The sequence below is a fragment of the Juglans microcarpa x Juglans regia genome, unplaced genomic scaffold (genome assembly GCF_004785595.1).
Source record: "Juglans microcarpa x Juglans regia isolate MS1-56 unplaced genomic scaffold, Jm3101_v1.0 JmScfU0049, whole genome shotgun sequence".
In the NCBI taxonomy this organism is placed as follows: Eukaryota; Viridiplantae; Streptophyta; class Magnoliopsida; order Fagales; family Juglandaceae; genus Juglans; species Juglans microcarpa x Juglans regia.
The window spans coordinates 8,223-31,763 of record NW_024475793.1 but is presented as its reverse complement, the minus strand read 5'-3'; the positions used below and the strand labels follow the sequence as shown (position 1 = coordinate 31,763).

Below are 23,541 nucleotides of genomic sequence, written 5' to 3'. Positions count from 1 at the left end.
TTGAGATAGAACACATAGCCAGTAGTACTTTTTCTCTCATCTTGATCACTTCCCAATCACTATATGAATACCCAACTAATTTTTTCTTCACCATAAGCATAAAATAAACCAAAAATCCCGGGTACCTTTTATGTATCTCATTATTCTTTCTATAGCTAACCAATGAGGATGCATTGGCTTCTCCATATATCGACTCACTAGTCCAACTCCATAGACAATATCAGGCCTTGTGATAGTCAAGTATCTCAAGCTTCCAACCAAAGTTCTATAAAGAGTCATTTCAATGACTCGCCCATCACCTTCTTTTGACAATTTTGTACCTGTTGCAACTGGAGTATTTGTAGAGTTACAACCATCCATTTTGAATTTTTCTAAAAGCTCATCTGTGTACTTCTTTTGGCATATAAAAATTCCATCATGTTGTTGCTTCACTTCAATACCAAGAAAGTTGGAAATCAACCCATTGTCAGTCATCTCGAACTCCTTAAACATTGATTTCTTGAATTCCTCAATCATTTTCTCACTATTTCTTGTGTGTAAAAGATCTCAACATAAAGGCAAATGATTAGAAATTCACAACAATAATTTTTCTCCATATAGATTGCATGCTTATATGGACATTTGGTAAAGCCAGTCTGATGAAGGTAACTATCAATATGCACATTCCAGGCCTTTGGTGCTTGTTTTAAGCCATACAATGATTTCTTTAGGCGACACACTTTGTTTTCTTCTCTTTTCTTTATGAAGCCTTCTGGTTGTTGTACATACACTTCTTCTTCGATGAAGCCATTGGGGAAGACAAATTTGACATCAAGTTCGTATATCCTCCATCTACGATGAGCAGCAAGTGAGATCAACAATCTCACCGTATCAAGTCTTGCAACTAGCGTAAAAACTTCATCATAGTCAATGCCATACTTCTGTTTGTAGCCTTTAGCTACCATTCTCGCATTATACCGTTCAACTTCACCTTCTATAGTATGTTTGATTTTGGACACCCACTTGACACCAATAGCCTTTTTGGTTTGGTGGGAGTGTTCTCAACTCCCATATCTCATTCTTTTGGATGGCATAGATCTCTTCTGCCATCACTAATTGCCAACAATCTTCTTCTACAGCCTCTTAGAAGGTGAGAGGCTCTGATGCTTTATGCCATTTTTCCCCGCAATACTCATTCAAATTCTTTTTGAGGTGTACTCACCACCTTGGTTAGAGCGAAGAGTTACAAGCTTGTGATCTCAACAAGAGCCTTAAATTCTTAAATATAGTAAATACAATGGACTTTTCTTTAAGAAAATAAACCCATATTTCTTTGCTGAAATTATCAATGAAAGTAATAAAATATTTATTACCTCCAAAAGACATGGGTTCTATTGATCCACATATGTTCGGTTGTGAACTAGTTACAATGGTTGTGTCGCTCTCCAAGACTTTTCACTTGGAAAAGGTTGTATGATTGCTTGCCAAGTATGCACCCTTCACACAAATGTTGCTAAGTACCTCTATCATTAGTAATCCATGCACCATGCCTGATGAAGATAGTAGCTTAAGGCCGTTGAAATATAGATGACCAAATAGAAGATGCCACTTCCATGACTCACTTTCTTGATTCCATAAAAGCAATTCTCGAACTTTGTTGTAAGATGCAACTGGAACATGCGATTTCTAGTCATCGGAACATGAGCTACATTTCTTCCACGTCCATCTCTCAGAGTGAGAGAATTTCCTCCATTATGTTTGATGTATCTCTTCTCGAGCAATTGTCCAAGGCTAAGAATATTACTTTTCATATTTGGCACATAATAACATCGGATATCTATTATCTCTTACCATTCTTTTGATAAATTTTTATCTTTCTTTTGCCTTCAACTGGGAGTTTGGATGAGTCTCCTAGGTTCACATTTCCACGAACTTCTTTAGTGAGTTCTTCAAATAGATCCTTCTTTCCACACATATGATCGCTTGCACCGGAATCAAGGTACCAAAGCTTCGCATTATGAACTTGAATCATCATGAGCGAGAAGTAGGGTGGCGTCACTACCAACATCATTTGTTGTTTTTGAACCATTGGCCTGTTCACTGTCTTTGTGCCAATAATCTGAGGCCTAGTGTCCAAACTTGTTGCAATTGTGTGGATCTTCCTCTTCCACATCCATGTGTGGATATTCCTCTTCCTCGATTGCCTCCTTGTCCTTGACCTCTTGAATTTCTGCTTTCCTGCTGACTTTGGTCAGGTCGTTTGGTGACTTCCATGCTCCCTCCCGCTGCCACATCCTCGGTTAGGTCTAGATTTTTTCTCAACCATTTGGAGTCATTTTTTACTCAAGTGCTTGTTCTAGCACGGTAGAATTAACATTCTTTTGCATCTTTTGCTCATGTACTTGGAGAGAACCCATCAACTCCTTAATTGTAAGCTTCTTTAAATCCTTAGACTCTTCAACAGCTACAACTACATGTTCAAATTTAGGAGAGAGGGATCGAAGGACCTTTTCGATGACTTGAATGTCATCAATCTTCTCATTATTTCTTTTAGAACTATTCACGATCACCAACAATTGTGAGAAATAATTGGACACCATTTCTCCTTCCTTGAAGTGCCTCAAACTTGCCTCATAATGTTTGCAGGCGAATTCGTCTCACCTGTTCATCTCCTTTAAAAATGGATGCAAGAATCTCCCATGCTTGTTTACTTGTTGTTGCTTCTGCAAATTTTTCGAATGTAGCATCATCCAACCCTTGATAGAGTATGAATAATGCCCTTTTATCCTTCATTCTTTGCTCTTTACGTGCCTACTTCTCATTTACAGTGTATGCGGTTTCTTGTGCCTCCGTGGGCTCTGTAAATCCATCGGTAACAATCTCCTACAAATCTTGAGACCCAAACAGGGCTCTCATTTGGATAACCACATCCCATAAAAGGAATTGTTGTTGGACAAAGTTGGAGGCCATTTCCAGAGAAATTTGAATCTATCGTGACTTGGTGCTCTGATGCCAATTTGAATGGAGAAATTTATCTAAACTTTTTTTACTCTCGTTAAAAAATAGATTACAATGCATCAGCCTTTATATAGACACATAAGACTCATCGTACTTGATGACCATTAAGTTACTCTTTGAAAAAAATAAAAGGACACATTATTGGGAAATAAAAAGACAACTTTGATAAATTAAAAAGACACTTTTGAACAAACAATGACATGGTTTGCTAACGAATGGCCATGGATAACATGACCCAATGCCACAACAATTGATAACACTGCAACCATCTTGTTGTAATGCTCACCAAATTCATCCTGTCATATTTGAAGTTTTGATTTCTTCAATTGTGTTTCTAATTGCACAATCTTGCTTGGAATTGATTCTTTCCATGTCTTTGTTGCCAGCAAAAAAATTAAAACATAACTGGGTAAGGAAGAAAAATAGTCATAATTGGACAAAATTAAAACACTACTAGTCAGTACATAAAAACATAAAATCACTAATAAAAAATAAGTTGTCATAAACCTAATGTGAATAATCTTCAATTTTGGACAAATACAAAGGTTTAAATCCAAACTATGACATCACAAGTTGCTAACCTTCTAACAAAAAATAATTTTGTACTGTATACTATGATTTAAAGGATGTCTAATGTTAGGAAGAATAACTTGTAGCCAAACTATAGCTAGATCATATCACTTGCCATCCCGTAAGAAATTGCCTAAAGGGACCTACAAATCTTGAAAATTGCTCTCAATGCATTTGATCACCTATCAACGGCTTATATAGAGAAAAAGTACTAACATAGACCAGAATCGAACAAAATGTTTTTCCTCTATTGACATTCAAATTTCACTGCCATCACAAAACAAAGCAATCAAATTATAAATCAATCGTCATAGATGGAATAAAGTAGGCAAAAACTCAATAAATCAAAAAACACCAACCCTCAAAGACACGATAAAGTAAAAATAAGAGAAAGAAACAAAGAGAAAACAAAGGAAACTAAAACAAAGATAGAGCGGAGCAACACATGAATAGCTGAGCATGTTCAAAGTTCAAACAAAAAGAATTACCATGTATCCACCCTCTAAGTTTGCAAACCAAACCTCTTACTTGAATACGTTGTTGATACGAAGAACACCTACTCCCGAAATAACAAATCTGCCACACAAAAAAATAAATAGAGCATGAATACACAACACAAGTCTATGCAAACAAGAGGAATTTCTTTTAAAGAAAACTAGGAAATTAAGTTTATCGAGCTCTAAACCTAGGAGATGTGTAGAGATGAAGCAATAGCAATAAAAACACACGAGAGGGGGGGGGGAGAGAGAGAGAGAGAGAGTTTGTAGGGGATGAAGAATATACCTAAGAAAAATATCAGTGGGTAATAATGATTCTCTCATTCCCTACTTCACGAGTACACAACCCACCCTCTCTCTCTCTCTCTCTCTCTCTCTCTCTCTCTCTCTTAGCTGTAAAATTTCCAAACTTCTTAAAGTCTGTGGCGCTTTATAATTTGTAGGACATTGTAGATTGTCCGAACAAATTTAAAAATTTCCGAACAGTAAAATCTCAAAATTAGAGTGTTCCGAATTCCGGTCAAATTTCATTGAAATTTTAATGTTTGAACGGATTGTAAATGCATTCGAACATAACCAAACTCTGTTTGAACGGAAAATATTCTCGTTCGAAGAAAGTTTGTGAATTGAAAAAAAAAAAATGACGTGTTCTACTTTCTAGGCAATATTTGGTTGAAATTTACTTTGGAACGAGATATAATCCATTTGAAAGTATTATACAACTTGAATGAATTTAAGATAGTTCAAATGTAGTTGTAATTTTCGAACACATTTGTCAATGTTTGAACATTTTTGAACATTTTTATTTTCATTCGAACTGGTTTGGTATTATTCAAACAGAATTGACACCACTCAAATGGATATAGTAAACCGTCTCAATGGGCAATCATTTTTAGGGACAACTGATTTCGTCTCTATATAGTATCATTCAAAAGATAAATTGTTGTTCAAATGGTATTTAAAAATCAGGCTATTTTTAGAATGAAATTTAGATTTTATCCCTAAATTCCCGGTTGTTCGACTACTTCGAAAATAAGTCCAAGTAGTCTAGCTGACACGGTTATGACAATGTTAATTTTTGTAAACACATACAGGAACATGTGGTCTCTAGGACCATGTATAGCGAGGAACGATAAGAGAAAAAGTAAAGAAAAAATAGAATCAATTACACACAACACAAGATTTACGTGATTCGACAATGTGTGCCTACGTCCATAGACTTGCAGAGAATTTTATTCATAAGAAAATCAAAGATATAGTGCGGCACTATAATAGTTTAATACAATACAGAGTAAACCCTGATTAGCTAGTTGGTATGGATTTGTAAACCCTAGTCGGTGGTCGGGTTGTACCAAGAGTCAAAACAGCCCAAAAAAACGAACATGTTTTTCTTTGTAATTCCTTAGAAGAACATCACTAAGAAATAAGTAAATGGAATCCATGTCTGAAAGCGATACGATCTTTACAACATTTTGTACACTATAAGCAAAATACTCTATGGTTTTTCATATATGCTTACATAGTTGTTTTTGAAGTGTTCCTTTTTTTAATTTTATACGTAAGCTAAAATAAGTTGTTTTCCATGAAGTGTTAAAAGGCGGCTAGGTTCATTTTTGCTATTTGATTAGGAACTGTTTTATCGATATTGTAATCCCAAGGTGTTTCTGAACTCTGACTAGGATATCGACTCAATTCAATCGCTTTGATGGTTTTTTCGAGCAGAAAATTAGCTTACAACTCTCTACATCTATTTTACTATTTTATCTAAATTGTAGTTTTATAAAATTGAGAATTTCTTTTTAATCAAGTGCTTGATTTCATTAGTTAATTACAAAAATGAGTTGTAAAGTACATAATTGTAAAACATTGTAAGTGTATCATTACTCCTTTCAAACATTTTGCAAGCCATATGACATAGATCTACCTCCATCACAGATGTTGCCCAAAAAGAACCACACACAGAGAGAGAGAGAGAGAGAGAGAGGATAGTGCATAAATAAAATACCATCTTATTTCATTATAATTTTAATTTTAAGAGTACGTTACAACAATCGAAAAATAGTAAATCGTGATTTCTTCGAACCATGCATGCAATGGATCATTATGGCTATTACAAACAGTTCTCTAATTGTTGTCCGACCAAAACTGTTTTTGAAGGTACTCGACCAAATTCTTGTCCACTTGGAAGGCCTTGGTGAGAACATCAGGATTGATTTTTGGGTCAGATCCAAAGACTGCATTTGCAATGGTGATGACCCCTGGATTCTGGCTGCTCAAACCAGCAAAGGCAACTGCTTTGGTCTTTCCCACATTTAACTGGAAGTGAATGAGACCAATTGGGAATACAAAGACATCTCCTGGATATAGCATTTTGGTAAAGAGGCGGTTACCATCTCCGTTGGAGGTGACAAATCCAACGTACAGAGTACCCTCTAAGACAATGAGAAATTCAGTGGCACGTGGGTGGATATGGGAGGATTAAGACCATATGGAGCAAAGTCAATGCGAGCCAAGGATATGCCTAGGGTGTTGAGTCCTGCTAGATTGTCCACATTCACGGCAGTGACGTTCGACCCAGAGGATTTGAAGTGTCTCTGGGAACATTTAGTCCCGAGAAGAAGAAGTCATTGGCTGAGGCAAGCTTTGGATCCTTGCAGAACTTTCCATTCACAAATACTGCAGAAAAAGATCAGTACTATATCATCATCACAAATGGGACGTACAGTACAATGGGAAATAACATAAACGTACATTATATGATGCAGAAACTGAGAGTATAGTTACATTAATCTATGGATTCATAACATGAGATAAACAATCCATGCATGCAGATGCTTGAAATGATTTCTACTGCAGAACCTAATGATAATAATTAGTAATGATAATGTTTACGTACAAGCAGAAGCGGGATCCTTGACTGCAACACAAAAGTCCTGCAGAGGACTAGGGTCATAGGCATAGGCGAGGGAGCAAGCCAAGGCCAAAAGGGCCACAGCTGTTACGAGGTACTTAGCTTTCATGGTCTGCATGTTTGAGGATGTCTCTAGCACTTCTTTTAGCGTTGTGTGAACTCTTGCTTTGGTGAGGGATGAGTTATGTTGCATGGAAACGCGTCTATTTATAGATCGAGGGGGAGTCTGCAGTACCGAACGGGTCTATGCATGTTTTCTTCTAAGCACAGAAAAGATCAACGAGAGTTGGTAAGTCTTCTATGTTGGCAGATATTGAAAACGCAACCAAATCGACCAAATCAAATTAATGAAATGGTTCATTTGATTTAATATTTGTTGATTTGGCCCAATCCGAAATAAACACGAAAATTTGACCATGTAAGTTGACCGTGTCTTTTTCTCGGGCATGAAATTCGATGATGATTTTGAGCATTAATTCTAGGAAAATCTAATGCATTACTTCAAAATCTAGATGTATTAACTTTGCCTCACACATATCTGGCCTCCAAATCCAATTATTTGTTGTTATCTCTTAGAGCTAGCTAATTTTTTTATTTTTTATTTTATCGTGCTAGCTGATCAAGTGTTTGTTCATCTGTACAGAATATTTTTACATGGTATTTGAATTAAATGATTTCCCAGAACTAGCAACTACGTACCATATGCCACAAGGCATTTGGTATATTCTTGTTCAACACACACGTACACACACACACACACATATATATATATATATGACTTATTCTAACTTTTTTTTATACCTGCCCTCAGTTGCTCTCTTCCAGAAAAATCATGAATATATTACCAATTATTAAATAATTAACAAGTATATGTTCATATATAATTAATTTGAACAACGGCACGGTGGGTTTAAAATGGCATACCCTAGTTGCAAAAGTCCAGCATCAGTAATGATCATAATCTATATTTTATTTCTTCCCTTACGGCCTATCATCTGCATCAAAGTTGCAAAAGTCCAGCATTAGTAATGGCTCAAGAAAAAATTTATTTATCATCCTAACTTCCATCATCCTCCCATCATCTCATGATATGGCATTAGATGATAGGTTTATAAGTGAAATATAATAAATAATCTCTAATCATCTAATGACATATCATAAAATGATGAGAGGATGATAGAAGTTGGGATGATGAGTAGCATTACTCATGGCTCAAACTGCCTAAGCTTGATTAATGGCAAAAGCAGTACTACTACAGGCGTTGTGCGAGGTACATATATTATTTGAAAAATATTAGATATAGTCATAGATCAGTACTTTCCAAGTGTCACATGCGTGCACTCCACTTGAAAAAAAGTTGATAAATGTGGAATTCACATAAAAATTTATTTCTTTAATGGTTTGCTCCACTATTTTTTTACAATGAGTGCGTGGCACTTACATACTTTATGATTGTATCAATATTCCTCATATTAAGTCAATTAATTGAGCCTCTTATTCCTTCTCGATGTTGGTTTCTTTTTATATATAAAAAAAAAAAAAATCGTTGTTTTGAACTTCTTATTTCTTACCATAAAGTTGAAGAGAAATGATATTTGCAATCATAGAGTATTCAAGCGCCGCGCACTCCTATTGAAAAAAGTGAATAAATATCAGATCCATATGAAAAAAATAATTTTTTAATAGTAAATCCTACTCTTTTAAAAAAAAAATGCGGCGCTTACATAATTCATGCATCTATCTAGCATTATTAATTCATTTGTTCTTCTTGGCAATGTGTGAAGTAACCACGCATTATATTGTAGCTGTTAAATATCAACTCAAGTGTGAACAGTAGCTCCTCAACAGTCTTAGATAGCTGCTCCAAATAACAAGCTTGTCTCTTACAGCCCCTTTAATTGTCTGTTTGTCTCCTGAAACTTCTCCATAAAAGGAGATCATCTTGTAAACGAAATAGTGTCTGTGGGAAATACATAGAAGAGAGCCATTTATAGAGATAGAGATAATCTTGTTGGAGTTTATATATTTTGTATAAACACTTTGAAATCTATTGTTTTCCGCTACAGTAGACGTAGGCAAATTACCAAACCACATACATATTGTCTCTATCTTGTGTTTGGGTGTGATTTTGGGTAATTTTGATACAACAATTGGTATCAGAGCTTTGGTTTTTACGCTACCCAGAAAATTCAAGTTGATCCAAATCAGCTTTTGTCCACACTAGGAGGTTCGTCTTGACAAGGGGAACACGTTGCCTCAAATAGCATCGAAAATGGACGTCGGAGGAGCTCACACACACTCCTAGAAGGTCGGAAGGTGTGATTCCCATGCCAACGGTCGTCTAGAGCTTGAAGACGAGTGCAGAATACGCACCCCCACTCGCACAAGAGGTTGAAGACGCGTGAGATACACTCGCTCACGCACCCCACGCCCTCTAGAGGAAGACGACACTTGAGATACACGCTCCCCACTCTTGCCACGTGCTCGCTGCTATTCCTGTTCGATCTAGACCGTTCGAAATTTCAAATCTATTTTGGGCTTGATCTAAGCCATTAAGAGTTCGATTTCAACTATCCAATAGTGCTTTCCAACTATTTGGATCATTCCGGACTCATCCGTATAGTTGAAATTTTGAAATTCATTTTCCAGAGGTCAGTAATTTTTTAGATGGAATCAGAAGGAAAAATTGTAGGTGATAAGAGCTCTGGAAATGCTAGTAGCTTTGAGCGTAGATCCATGGTGTCAAATGCCAAATTTGAAGTTAAGAAGTTCGATGGAACTAATAACTTTGGTATGTGGCAATGTGAAGTCATGGACGTTTTGATCCAACAAGAGTTAGAAATTACACTGGAAGAGAAATCGGAGGACATGACAGAGAGGGATTGGGACAAGCTTAACCGACAAGCTTGTGGTACAATTCGTTTGTGCCTTGCCAAAGATCAGAAGTATTTTGTCATGAAAGAGACAAAAGCAAGTGAACTTTGACGGAAATTGGAAGAAAAATACTTGACAAAAGTATTGAGAGTCGCTTATACTTGAAGAAGAAGCTTTTCATATTCCAATTTCGAGAAGGTATGTCTATGTCTGAACATTTCAATAGTTTCAATCAGAGACTTGCTGATTTGCAAAACTTGGATGTAGAAATCCAAGATGAAGATAATGCTTTACTTTTATTAAATCCTTTGCCTGATACATATGAGCATTTGATTACCACACTTTCGTATGGGAATGAAAAGATTAGTTTTAACGATGTATATAGTGTTTTGATAAATAATGAGTACCGCTAAAAAGATAAGGAGGTACAGCTAAATACATCAAATGAATCCTTTACAGCAAGAGGGAGACCGAAGTCAAGGTATCCAGGAAAGAAGAAGGATTCTCAATCGAGAACATGGGCACATCACGTGATTCACCAGTCAGCAGAAGACTTGCAAAGATGAATATGCTTTTTGTCACAACAAAGGGTATTGGAAAAAAGGATTGTTCCAAGCTGAAGGGGCAACAGAAGAATCAACCCTCCACAGCCAATGTCGCCAACAGAGATGAAGATGCAGATATTACCTTAACAGGTTTATCATTTATTTGTCATTCTGATGAATGGATAATGGATTCCGGGTGTACCTATCACATGTGTCCTAATCGAGACTGGTTTATTGACTTCACAAAGATTGATGGAGCAGTACTTATGGGCAACAATAATGTCTGTAAGACTCAAGGAATAGGTAGCATTCGGCTGAAGCTGCATGATGAAACTGTCAAGACATTGACAAAAGTTCGATACGTTCCAGACTTGCAGAAGAATCTTATCTCACTTGGGACTTTGGATTCAAAGTAATTCAGAATCACCATAGAAGATAGAATTCTCAAGGTGGTAATGGGAATTCAGGTGACTATGAAGGGCTTAAGACAAGGAAATATGTACTTCTTGCAAGGAAGTACTGTTAGTGAAAGAGCTTCCACAGCCTGTGAGAAGCTAGATGAGATTGATGCTGACACCACCAGGCTTTGGCACATACGTATGGGGCACGCCGGAGAAAAAGCTTTGCAAACACTTGTAAAGCAAGGCTTACTCAAAGGTGCCAAAACTAATAAATTGTCTTTCTGTGAAAACTGTGTATTAAGGAAGCAGATGCAGATGAAGTTCGGAACCACAGTCCATAGTACACAGGGAATACTTGACTATGTACACTCTGATGTTTGGGGACCTACCAAGAATTCATCTTTAGGAGGTAAATATTGATTTGTAACATTTGTTGATGATTATTGTTGTCGTGTATGGGTGTACATGATGAAGCATAAAGATGAAGTGTTGAATATCTTTCTTGATTGGAAGAAGATGATCGAGACTCAAACCGACAGGAAGATCAAGCGGCTCAGATAAGATAATGGAGGTCAGTACACTCTAGACCCCTTCATAGAAGTATGCTGGAAAGAGAGAATTGTTAGACACTTCACTGTACGAGGAACACTAGAACAAAACGGTGTGGCAGAACGGATGAATCATACTTTGCTAGAGAAAGTACGGTATATGTTACTGGATGCTAATTCAATAAACAATTTTAGGCTGAATGACCCGCATACATAAACAATTCAATATGTATGCCTACCACCTCATCAACCGATTACCCGCATATGCCAATGACGGGAAGACACCCATTGAAATATGGAAAGGTACACATGCTACTGATTATGACTCTTTACACATTTTTGGATGTCCAGCTTACTATCAGGCTAAAGAAAGTAAGCTTGATCCTAGAGCTAAGAAAGCAAATTCTTAGACTTTAGTACTGGTGTAAAAGGGTATAGACTCTGGTGCATAGAGTTAAAGAAGGTAATAGTCAGTAGAGATGTTACATTCAACGAGTCTGAGATGCTCAAGTCACATGAGCATAAAGACTCCCATAAAGGCAGCCATGATAGCAAAGCACCTTGTGAGTCACATAAGGTGAAGTTTATTACACCAAAAGAATTAGGAGTCGCTAATGGAGAGCATGGACAACTTGAGGTTGATAGTCTAGTCATGATATCTTCAAGCCAACCAGAATCAATTGCAACAAACAGGCCGAGAAGAGAGACACGTTTACCGGCACATTATGCAGACTTTGTGACGTATGCACTTCCAGCTAAAGGAGATCAGATCCCAACCACTTACAAAGAAGCCATACAGTCTAGTGAACAGACTGAATAGAAAAGTGCAATGAGCGAGGAGATGCAGTCTCTTCATAAGAACCAGACATGGTAGCTTGTGCCGCTTCCAAATGGAAAGAAGTCAATTGGTTGTAAGTGGGTTTTCAATTAGAAAGATGATTAAGCTACTAAAGGTGGGGTGCGATTCAAAGCTAGATTGGTAGCCAAGGGTTACACTCAGACAAAGGGAATTGACTATAGTGAGGTATTCTCTCATGTTGTTAAACATTCATCCATTCGGATATTGCTAGCTTTGGTTGCACAATATGATCTTGAGTTAGCCCAGCTTGATGTGAATATGCTTTCTTACATGGTGATCTGGAGGAGGAGATTTATATGTCTCAACCGAAAGGTTTTAAAGAAGCTGGTAAAGAAAAATTAGTTTGCAATTTGAAGAAATCTCTCTATGATTTGAAGCAGTCACCTCAGCAGTGGTACAAACGTGTCGACCGCTTCATGTTTGATTTGAAATACACTTGTTGCCAATACGATCACTGTGTGTATTTCGAACAACTTGCAAATGGATCTTTCATATATTTGTTTTTATATATAGATGACATGTTGATTGCATGTAAAAGCAAGGTGGAGATAGATCGATTGGAAGCTCAATTGAGTCAAGAGTTTGAAATGAAAGATCTAGGAGAAGCACGAAGAATATTGAGGATGGAGATTAACAGAGATAGGGTGAAAAGCACAGTTCACCTTACTCAAAAGCAGTATCTGGAGAGAGTACTACAAAATTTCAACATGAACTCGAAGACGAAACCGCTATGTACTCCAATGGCCCTATATTTGAAACTCAGTGCATTGCAGTCTCTTAAAAGTGATGAAGATCGGGACTATATGAAAAATGTCCCGTATGCAAGTGTTGTAGGAAGCTTAATGTATGCCATAGTGTGTATATGACCTGATATCTCCCAAGCCGTCAGCTTAGTCAGTAGTTATATGCATAATTCTGGAAAGACACATTGGTATGCGGCTAAATGGATTCTACGGTACATTCTATGGACCATAGATCTTGGTTTGAAGTTCGAGAAGAGTGAAGATAGTCTAGTAACTGGATATGTTGACTCAGACTATGCTGGTGATCTTGACAAAAGACGATCAATAACGGGATATGCATTCACTATGGTTGGAGGACTAGTTAGTTGGCGATCTATTTTGCAGTCTACAATTGCACTATCCTCAATAGAGGCTGAATACATTGCTATGACAGAAGCCGTGAAAGAAGCCATTTGGTTACAGGGATTGGTAACATATTTGGACTTTAAACAGTAAGAGGTTATCGTTTACTGTGACAGTCAGAGTGCAATTCATCTGGCCAAGAATCAAGTGTATCATTCTCGAACAAAGCTTATAAATGTCCGCTTTCACTTCATACGTGAGATATTAGATTAAGGGGACATTCTACTTAAGAAGATTGGCACTAAAGACAATCTAGCAGATATGTTGACGAAAGTCGTCACAGGGATCAAATTCCAACACTGTTTGGAATTGATCAATATCTCACACTGCTGACCACCTTAGAGTGCATTGGTGCCTTAGGGCACATTTGATAGCGAAAATCTCTCATGGCAGATATAACGAGTATTTCAAATAAGGGGGTGAAATCATTTGGAGGAAGCAACAGTTTGCAGCAGCTTAATATGGCACACATGGGTAGAGGGGTGATTGTTAAATATCAACCCAAGTGTGAATAGTAGCTCCTCAATAGTCTTAGATAGCTGCTCCAAATATCAAGTTTGTCTCCAAAATATCAAGCTTGTCTCTTACAGCCCCTTTAATTATCTGTTTGTCTCCTGAAGCTTCTCTTATAAAAGGAGATCATCTTGTAAACGAAACAGTGTCTGTGGAAAATACATAGAAGATGGCCATTTGTAGAGATAGAGATAATCTTGTTGGATAGAGATAATCTTGTTGGAGTTTGTATATTTTGTACAAACACTTTGAAATCTACTGTTTCCGCTATAGTGGACGTAGGCAAATTGCCGAACCACTTACATATTGTCTCTATCTTGTGTTTGGGTGTATTTTGAGTGGTTTTGATACAACAGTAGCTTCTGCATTCCCTTTTGACAGGAATGTTGTATCGTTTCAGCAGTTGCTCAAAGTTTTGGTCAATACTGTACCTAAAAAAATCATGAAAATTATATGCTGAATTTAAAGGAATAGTGATTGTGATATTCTGTAAATTGGTTGAAAAAGACTGAAAAGATGTTCAATGCACTGAATTAATCTTATTTTACTTAAATGAATTAAAACAGTAGCATTATGTGTCGATTAAGCCAAAGTAACCCTTTAGAGCTAAGGCTAGATCTTGGAGGCCTTCGACTAATCCACATTTTCAAACTCTGATTTAAACGTTTTGATAGTGCCAGAAAATCACTCAGAAAGACTGCAAGCAAAGTTGAAGAAGTGATGGCTAAAAAAAAAAAATCTCAAGTAAAACAACCCAGAATGCATGTGGCCGGGTTTCTCGTGGAGTACTACTCCTGGTCCGACTACTCTGGTCTCTGGAAACACGTACGCCCAAGTAGTTTAGCAGAGAGGGTGATGACAATGTTAATTTTTGTGCACATATATAGGGACATGTGGTCTCTAGGACCATGGGCGTGTAACTATTCAACCCATTCTTTAGCTAGTCTTCGAGCTTACAATAATTATTCTATTCGAATATATTTTTTCTAGGTAATTCCTTGAGAAGAATATCGCTATATAAGAAGTAAGCATATGGAACAAAAAAGAACAAAAAAATAGAGAGAGAAAGAGAGAGATGATAGTGCATAAATTAAATACCATCTTATTCATTATAATTTTAATTATATGAAGTACGTTACAACAATCGAAACATAGTAAATCGTGATTTCTTCGAACCATGCATGCAATGGATCGTTATGGCTATTTCAAATAGGTATCTAATTGTTGTCCGACCAAAACTGTTTTTGAAGGTACTCGACCAAATTCTTGTCCACCTGGAAGGCCTTGGTGAGAACATCAGGATTGATTTTTGGGTCAGATCCAAAGACAGCTTTTGCAATGGTGATGACTCCTGGATTCTGGCTGCTCAAACCAGCAAAAGCAACTGCTTTGGTCTTTCCCACATTCAACTGGAAGTGAATGAGACCAATTGGGAATACAAAGACATCTCCTGGGTAAAGGATTTTGGTGAAGAGGCGGTTACCATCTCCGTTGGAGGTGACAAATCCAACGTACAGAGTACCCTCTAAGACAATGAGAAATTCAGTGGCACGTGGTGTGTATGGGGAGGATTCAGACCAAATGGACCAAAGTCAACGCGAGCCAAGGATATGCCTAGAGTGTTGAGTCCTGCTAGATTATCCACATTCACAGCAGTGACGTTCGATCCGAGAGGATTTGAAGTGTCTCTAGGAACATTTAGTCCGAGAAGAAGAAGTCCTTGGCTGAGGCAAGCTTTGGATCCATGCAGAACTTTCCATTCACAAATACTGCAGAAAAAGACAAGTACGGTGTCATCATCACAAATGGGACGTACAGACACTTCAGGTAATAATGGGAAATAACTGATTCAAAAAAAAAAAAAAAAAAAACAATGGGAAATAACATAAACGTACATATGATGCAGAAACTAAAAGTATAGTTACATTAATCTATGGATTCATAACATGAGATAAACAATCCATGCTTGCAGATGCTTGAAATGATTTCTAGTGCAGAACCTAATGATAATAATAGTAATGATAATGTTTACGTACAAGCAGAAGCGGGATCCTTGACTGCAACACAAAAGTCCTGCAGAGGACTAGGGTCATAGGCAGAGGCGAGGGAGCAAGCCAAGGCCAAAAGGGCCACAGCTGTTACAAGGTACTTAGCTTTCATGATCTGCATGTTTGAGGATGTCTCTAGCACTTGCTTTTAGCGTTGTGTGTAGTATGTACTCTTGCTTGGGTGAGGGATGAGATATGTTGCATGGAAACATGTCTATTTATAGATCGAGGGGAAGTCTGCAGTACCGAACGGGTCTATGCACGTTTTCTTCTAAGCACAGAAAAGATCAACGAGAGTTGGTAAGTCTTCTTTATATGGTAATTAATTATCTATTTATAAATTTAATTAACATTAACTAATGTTGTCAGATATTGAAAACGCAACCAAATCGACCAAATCAAATAAATGAAATGGTTCATTTGATTTAATATTTGTTGATTTGGCCCATTCCGAAATAAACACGAAAATTTGACCGTGTAAGTTGACCGTGTCTTTTTCTTGGGCATGAAATTCGATGATGATTTTGAGCATTCTAGGAAAATCTAATGTACTTGAAAATGTAGATGTATTAACTTTGCTTCACACATCTGTACAGAATAATTTTACATGGTAGTTTGAATTAAATGATTTCCCAGAACTAGCAACTACGTACCATATGCCCCAAGGCATTTGGTATATTCTTGTTCAACATATATATATATATATCTCTTCTATTATATAAGTGGCTATTTAACGCCACCTAACGGAAAATCTTGTTTTCTGTTAGTTCTCTGTTAAAGTCACCTTTTTGGGTTTATAATTTTTCTTCTTTTTATCCTCTGCAGGTTGAAGCAGAAAAGGAAAACTGTGGACTCAAATCTCACGTGATAAGTCTGCAGATCCCAGTCCCAAACCAAAAAAGGAAAACGCAAGTCACCTTTTTCTTATCCTTATCCTTTTGGCTTTGCAGTTTTGGCAGATAATAGTTATTTTGAGCTTAACTAATTTTCACCTTTTTTTTTTCTGCAAATCCCAGTCCCAAACCAGAAAAAGAAAACGCAGATAATAGTTATTTTGAGTTTACTAATTTTCACCTTTTTTTCCTGCAAATTCCAGTCCCAAACCAGAAAAAAGAAAACGATTGAGACACTACAGCAAGTGACCTTTTTCTTATCCTGTTGGCTTTGCAGTTATCAGTAACAGAAACAGCAAGCCTATCTATGTCATAAAACGGTCTCAGACTCTGTCATCACAGCAAATCACATCCATCAATTTGGTTGAAGTAGTGCAAAACTCACGGATAAAAATAAAATCGTCCTCAATGAAAAAGGAATATCAGTGCATGTTTAGTCAATTTTGCAGTTTCATTAGATTATTTTGGGTTTATTATTTTTCTACTTTTAAGTTTTGACAGTTATGTCAGTTCCTCTTTAGTTGTATACTTTTTCTTCTTTTTATGCTCTGCAGGTTGAAGCAGTCCTGCTCTGCAGGTTGAATCAATGTGGTATTCATTTCAATTGTGCTGTTTAAAAACAAAACTCACGGATAAAAAAAAAATTACATCCTCACTGAAGAACAGGGAATAAGAAGGAATAAGAAAGAAGGAATAAAAAAAACAGAAAATAAAAGAAAAATAAAAATCATGTCAGGAAGATTTTTAAGTACAATACATCTAAGTGGATAAAAAAACTGTACAAAAAAAAAAATCGTACCCCTCACTAGACACAAAAAAACACATGCATGGGAGGAGAGGGGACACTGCAGTTTATAAATATAATGTGTTTTGAGAGACCAAACCTAACCAAACCAATCCACGTCTATGCAGCCTTTCTTCCAACTAAACAAATTCTGCTCTTGCTCCTCATGCAACTTCACTTCCAAGTAAACAAATTCTTGTCTTTGCTAAGGATCAAACAAATTGTTATAGGTGAATAAGCAAATTTAGTGTTCATCTTTACTGGTTGGGTGTTGATCTTGAGCAAAAGTCCTCTTCTTTCTATTTTTTATTTTTGCTGGTTTTTTTATGTTTACTGATGGTTTTTACTGGTGATTTGTTTTCAGCTGATTTCCCAGTTCTGTGAGGTGTTCTTGGGTGTGGATCAACTGAACTTGCTGTGAGTGCATGATTATTCAGTGTAATATTTTCTTATGGTTGTTTAGTATAGTGCTTTCTAACTTTTTTTTTTTTTATTCATTGATTATTGCTTAGTATTGCCTTTGAGTTATTTTTAGTGGTTTGTTTTCAGAACTTGTTAGTTGATAACTTTCAGATCTGCTGATTTTTACTGTTTCTTTTCTGGCTTGTTTTCAGGTTCTTCTAAAGTGTTCTCAGCCTGAGATTTAAAAAGCTGGAACTTTCTGTTGTTTAATCACTGTGAGTGCATGATTGTTTAGTGTAATATTTTTCTGATAGTTGTTTAGTATAGTGGTTTATGACTTACTTTTTTTTCCCCTTTTTATTCATTGATTATTGCTTAATATTATCTGTGAGTTATTTTTAGTGATTTGTTTTCAGATTGCTTAATATTATCTGTGAGTTATTTTTAGTGATTTGTTTTCAGATTTTGGAAGTGTGTTGTTGCTATCTTTCTAGGTGCTGAATGTGAAATAAGAGGGGAAAAAATGAAGTTTTAAACTAACTTAGTCATCTAGCAAATGAAATTTAAGCCAAAGTTCATGCCTTACATAGTGAAGATATAAGCTGAAAATGAAGGAAAAATTGCTGCAGCACAAGTAGCAAACATCATTGAGATGGTTTAAATTGCAGCAGCACAAGTAGTATTTTGGACTCTAACAGGTTGGTTTAAACCTGTTACTTTCGGACTAAAAAGTTTATAATTATTGTATTATTATTACATGCACAATAACAAATATAATATAAGATATCATTTATTTCCTAATTTTACCAATCCAACTAAATAAGATAATGAAAATCATGTTAAATAGTGATACATAAGTGTTAGAAAAAATTTCCAGAGCATAAAATTTTTACAACTCATTCTCAAACAATCAATAAAATTGTTTCATTCCATTAAAAGTAAATTTTAGTAGTATAAAATTACTCTACATGAAATCGGATCAAAGCAACCAGTGCAATACACACAATATTCACCCAACAACCAGCAGAAATATATTACAGATGAATGTTAATTTCCCAAAATCAAGTGGTTTTTTTCTCGTTTGTAAATCTCCACATATTTCAGATTTGAAATTTGAAAGTAATTTTAACAACACAAGTCTAAACACAAAACCTAATAACACAAACAGAACCACAAAAATCCTAACTTTCGGATTCAAAAACCCTAATTAAACAATTACATAATATCATGAAGCAGATTTGAGATTTCAAAGTAATTTTAAAAAGACAAAAAAACTTACAATGGGGAATCGAAGACAGAGAGTGAGGTGAGGCCGACGGTCCGTGAGTGGTATCACTGGTAGGCTGCGGCTAGGTTGTGTGAGACGGAGAGTGGAAAGCAGAGAGAGGACGTGGTGGTGGGAGAAACAGAGAGACTCGGAAACAAGGGTGGATGAGTTCGGCGAGATGGGTATGGCGGCGCATGGTTCAGCAAGAAGAAGAAGAAGAAGAAGAAGAAAGAAGAAGAAGAAGAAAGAAGAAAGAAGAAGAAGAAGAGATGGAGAAGGGAGGGGAGGGTTCGTGCGGCACATCAGAGAGCGGAAGAAAAAAAAGTTAGGGTTTGAGCAAGAAGAAGAAGAAGAGGAAGAAGAAGAGAAGAAGAAGAAATGGGAGAAGGGGATGGCTTCGTGCGGCGCGATATGAGGGTGAGGAAAGCGGAAGAAAAAAAAAGTTAGGGTTTGAGCAAGAAGAAGAAGAAGAAGAAGAAGAAGAGAAGAAGAAGAAATGGGAGAAGGGATGGCTTCGTGCGGCGCGATATGAGGGTGAGGAAATTATGAAACCCTTAGGGTTTCATTTCAGATGTGCCAAAACGGCGCCGTCCGAAGGGCTGGGTTACTTCCCTTTTCTCTTATACGGGCTGGGCCCGAAGTCACCCACAAAATCTAACTAAAATAAATAACTATAAAAAGCCCACTCTCAAACAAATAAATCACTTATATGGGCTTCCTTTTTTCTTTTTTTTTTTTTTTTCTTTTAGATCTGAAAAATACATAAGTGTTAGAAAAAATTTACAGCTTAACTATAAAATGTTAAATAGTTTTTCATTACTGTATTTAAATGTTATTGTTGTTATTTAAAATGTTATTCATATTATTTTACTATTTTACAATAGTAAAATAAAATAATGAAATATTATTAGAAAAATTGAAGTTATATCATATATTATTGTGACACAGGAAGCTCAATCTGAAGAACAAAAATAATATATACGAAAATACATTAATACAAAATACACAATAATTTTTGCAATAGTAAAATAAAATAATGAATACAATCATAATAATAATAATAAATTGAAATTAAAGAGACAATAATAGTATAAAATATTATTAGAAACTGAAGTTTATCTAATATATATTATTGAGACACACACAGCCCAATTCCAAAAAAACACCTTAATACAAAATACACAATAATTTTGATAATAGTAAAATAAAATAATGAAGATGCTCATAATAATAATAAAAAAAAACGCACTCTCAAACAAATAAATCATTATATATCCCTTATACGGACTTCCTTTTTTTTTTTTTTCTTTATATCTGAAAAATACATAAGTGTTAGAAAAAATTTCCAACCTAACTATAAAATGTTAAATAGTTATTCATTACTGTATTTAAATGTTATTGTTGTTATTTAAAATGTTATTCATATTATTTTATTATTTTACAATAGTAAAATAAAATAATGAAATATAATTAGAAAATTGAAGTTTATATCATATATTATTGTGACACAGGAAGCTCAATCTGAAGAACAAAAATAATATATATGAAAACACATTAATACAAAAATAATATATAAGAAAAACACATTAATACAAAATACACAATAATTTTTGCAATAGTAAAATAAAATAATGAATACAATCATAATAATAATAATAAATTGAAATTAAAGAGACAATAATAGTATAAAATATTATTCGAAATCGAAGTTTATCTAATATATATTATTGAGACACACACAGCCCAATCCCAAAAAAAACACCTTAATACAAAAATACACAATAATTTTGACAATAGTAAAATAAAATAATGAAGATGCTCATAATAATAAAAAAAAAAAAACACACTCTCAGACAAATAAATCATTATATATCCCTTATACGAACTTCCCTTTTTTTTTTTCCCTTTAGATCTGAAAAATACATAAGTGTTAGAAATAATTTCCAACCTAACTATTTAAAATGTTAAATAGTTATTCATTACTCTATTTAAATGTTATTGTTGTTATTTAAAATGTTATTCATGTTATTTTACTAATAAAATAATGAAATATTATTAGAAAATTGAAGTTTATATCATATATTAATGTGACACATGAAGCTCAATCTGAAAAATAAAAATAATATGTAAGAAAACACATTAATATAAAATACACAACAACTTTTACAATAGTAAAATAAAATAATGAATACAATCATAATAATAATAAAAAATTGAAATTAAAGAGAAAATAATAATATAAAATATTATTAGAAATTGAAGTTTATCTAATATATTATTGTGACACACACGGTCCAATCCGAAAAAAAACACCTTAATATAAATACACAATAATTTTGATAATAGTAAAATAAAATAATGAAGACGCTCGTAATAATAATAACAATAAATTGAAATTAAAGAGCGAATAATAATATAAAATATTATTAAAAATTTGAAATTTATCTAATATATTATTGTGACAAAACAGGAGAAGTATATAAATAATTCTCATATCCTCATTAGGTTTGGGATTAATGAGAAAGTTTTGAATAAAATACTATAAACAAATTTTAAAAATTGTTTAAAATTTTTTGCATCATTCCAAAATGTTTGAAAATGATATATTTGAACAGTCTTTTTGTGCTTATAATAGTGTGTATGTGTACAATACAATCAAAATTTACAATGTATTTTGTGTCTAGACAGGAATTATCGTCGTTGTCAAGAGATCTAAATATATAAAAGACTCTCTACTATTCGTTACAAGACATGTAAGTGCCTTTTTATATAATATATATATTTCTTCTTTTGCTAGACCCTACTTTGTACTTTTTAGTAGGTACTTACTAATAGCAAATTAATTGTTTATAGCATTTAAAATGCGACATGAAGGTATGCATTTCGCATTAAGTAGTTATTAATTATTCATTTAGTCTTCGTTGTGTGGAACAGTATCCAACTTTTGAAGAATTGTTTGCTTCATTAACATAATGAGAAGTGGTAAGATTGTGTTAATGAATTATGTAACATTTATTTTTAAATAGTAATATTAATTTTGTAAAAGTTAAGCTTGAAAACTCTTTTTTTGAAGATCATGGAAAACAACCAGCAAAGAAAATCCCGTATAAAGATTTACCAGAAGAGAAAAAGGAAGAAGTCCGTAGAAAACAAAGAGAAAGATATGCTAAAAAAAAAGCGTTTAGAAGCAATTCCATCCAGTTAAAAGATTCAACTTTATTTGGAGATGATCAAATGACTACGTCAATTGATGAACCTTCAAATAATGATGTCCAACATATAAACAGCATTCAGGACTTCGCTGTTCTACAGAAGGTGTCAAAGAGACAACGAATTTTTCGCGCTAATGTTGACATCAATGAATTGACTTCATCTCATGAAGTATGTGTTCCTCCTGGTGTTAATGTCTGTATGGTTGGTTCAGAGGCAACTTTCATCATTAAACAATGTGACGAATCGTTCTGATTGTCCGAGTGATTCTATGGATTCTCTGATATGCAAATCGGGAAAACACATATATAGATGAAACAACCGTCTCTAATCAGCTTTTAATTCAACAGGTTTTCCTGAAAATATTTTTTTTATCTTTCTTATTCAAGCAACCTTATATTCTTTTCATTGAAATTTGAAAACATCCTATTCAAATAGGCTCCATATGTTATTCGAGAAGAGTCAAGCTTTGAAACAAGTATACCGCCACCGTGTAGGGGTAAGAAACAAGTATAATTATATTATTCGTTCTTCTGATTCTTTTGTCAACTCTTGTCACTCTCCCAATATTGTCCTTAGTCAAATCATTCAAAGAATTCGATGGGTTTACGCCTATTGTCTTGTGTTCATTTTATTACTGAATAGGTGGGGGTCATCGCCGCTCTGTTGGACTTCGACAGTTATTACAAGTCGTGCCATATGAAGCATATTCTTTGCCATATGTCCCTTGTTGCAGACATTGTAAAGCAAAACGATTCTATCACGAGACAAACGGATTTTGTTGTGCTGATGGGACAATTTCTTTGGTCGCAAATGATGTCCCTGATCAGCTTTATGATCTTTTTACCTCCAACACAGATGAAGCCGTGCATTTTAAAACCTATGTTCGAACTTATAATAACAAGTTTGCATTTACATCTTTTGGAGTTAAATTCGATAGAAATCTTTGCAGACGGAATAGAGGGATTTATACATTCCGAACTCAGGGACAAATCTATCACTATATCAATGATTTAGTGCCTTTAAATGGCCGTCCTTCTTATCTCCAACTGTATTTCTATGATACTGAGCATGAAT

General features: G+C 35.0%; 2 pseudogenes; both read right to left on the bottom strand.

Annotated features, from left to right (window-relative positions):
• Positions 1–6,153: 6,153 nt before the first annotated feature.
• Positions 6,154–7,093, bottom strand: LOC121245525 (annotated as a pseudogene).
• Positions 7,094–14,946: 7,853 nt separating this feature from the next.
• Positions 14,947–16,069, bottom strand: LOC121245524 (annotated as a pseudogene).
• Positions 16,070–23,541: the final 7,472 nt, after the last annotated feature.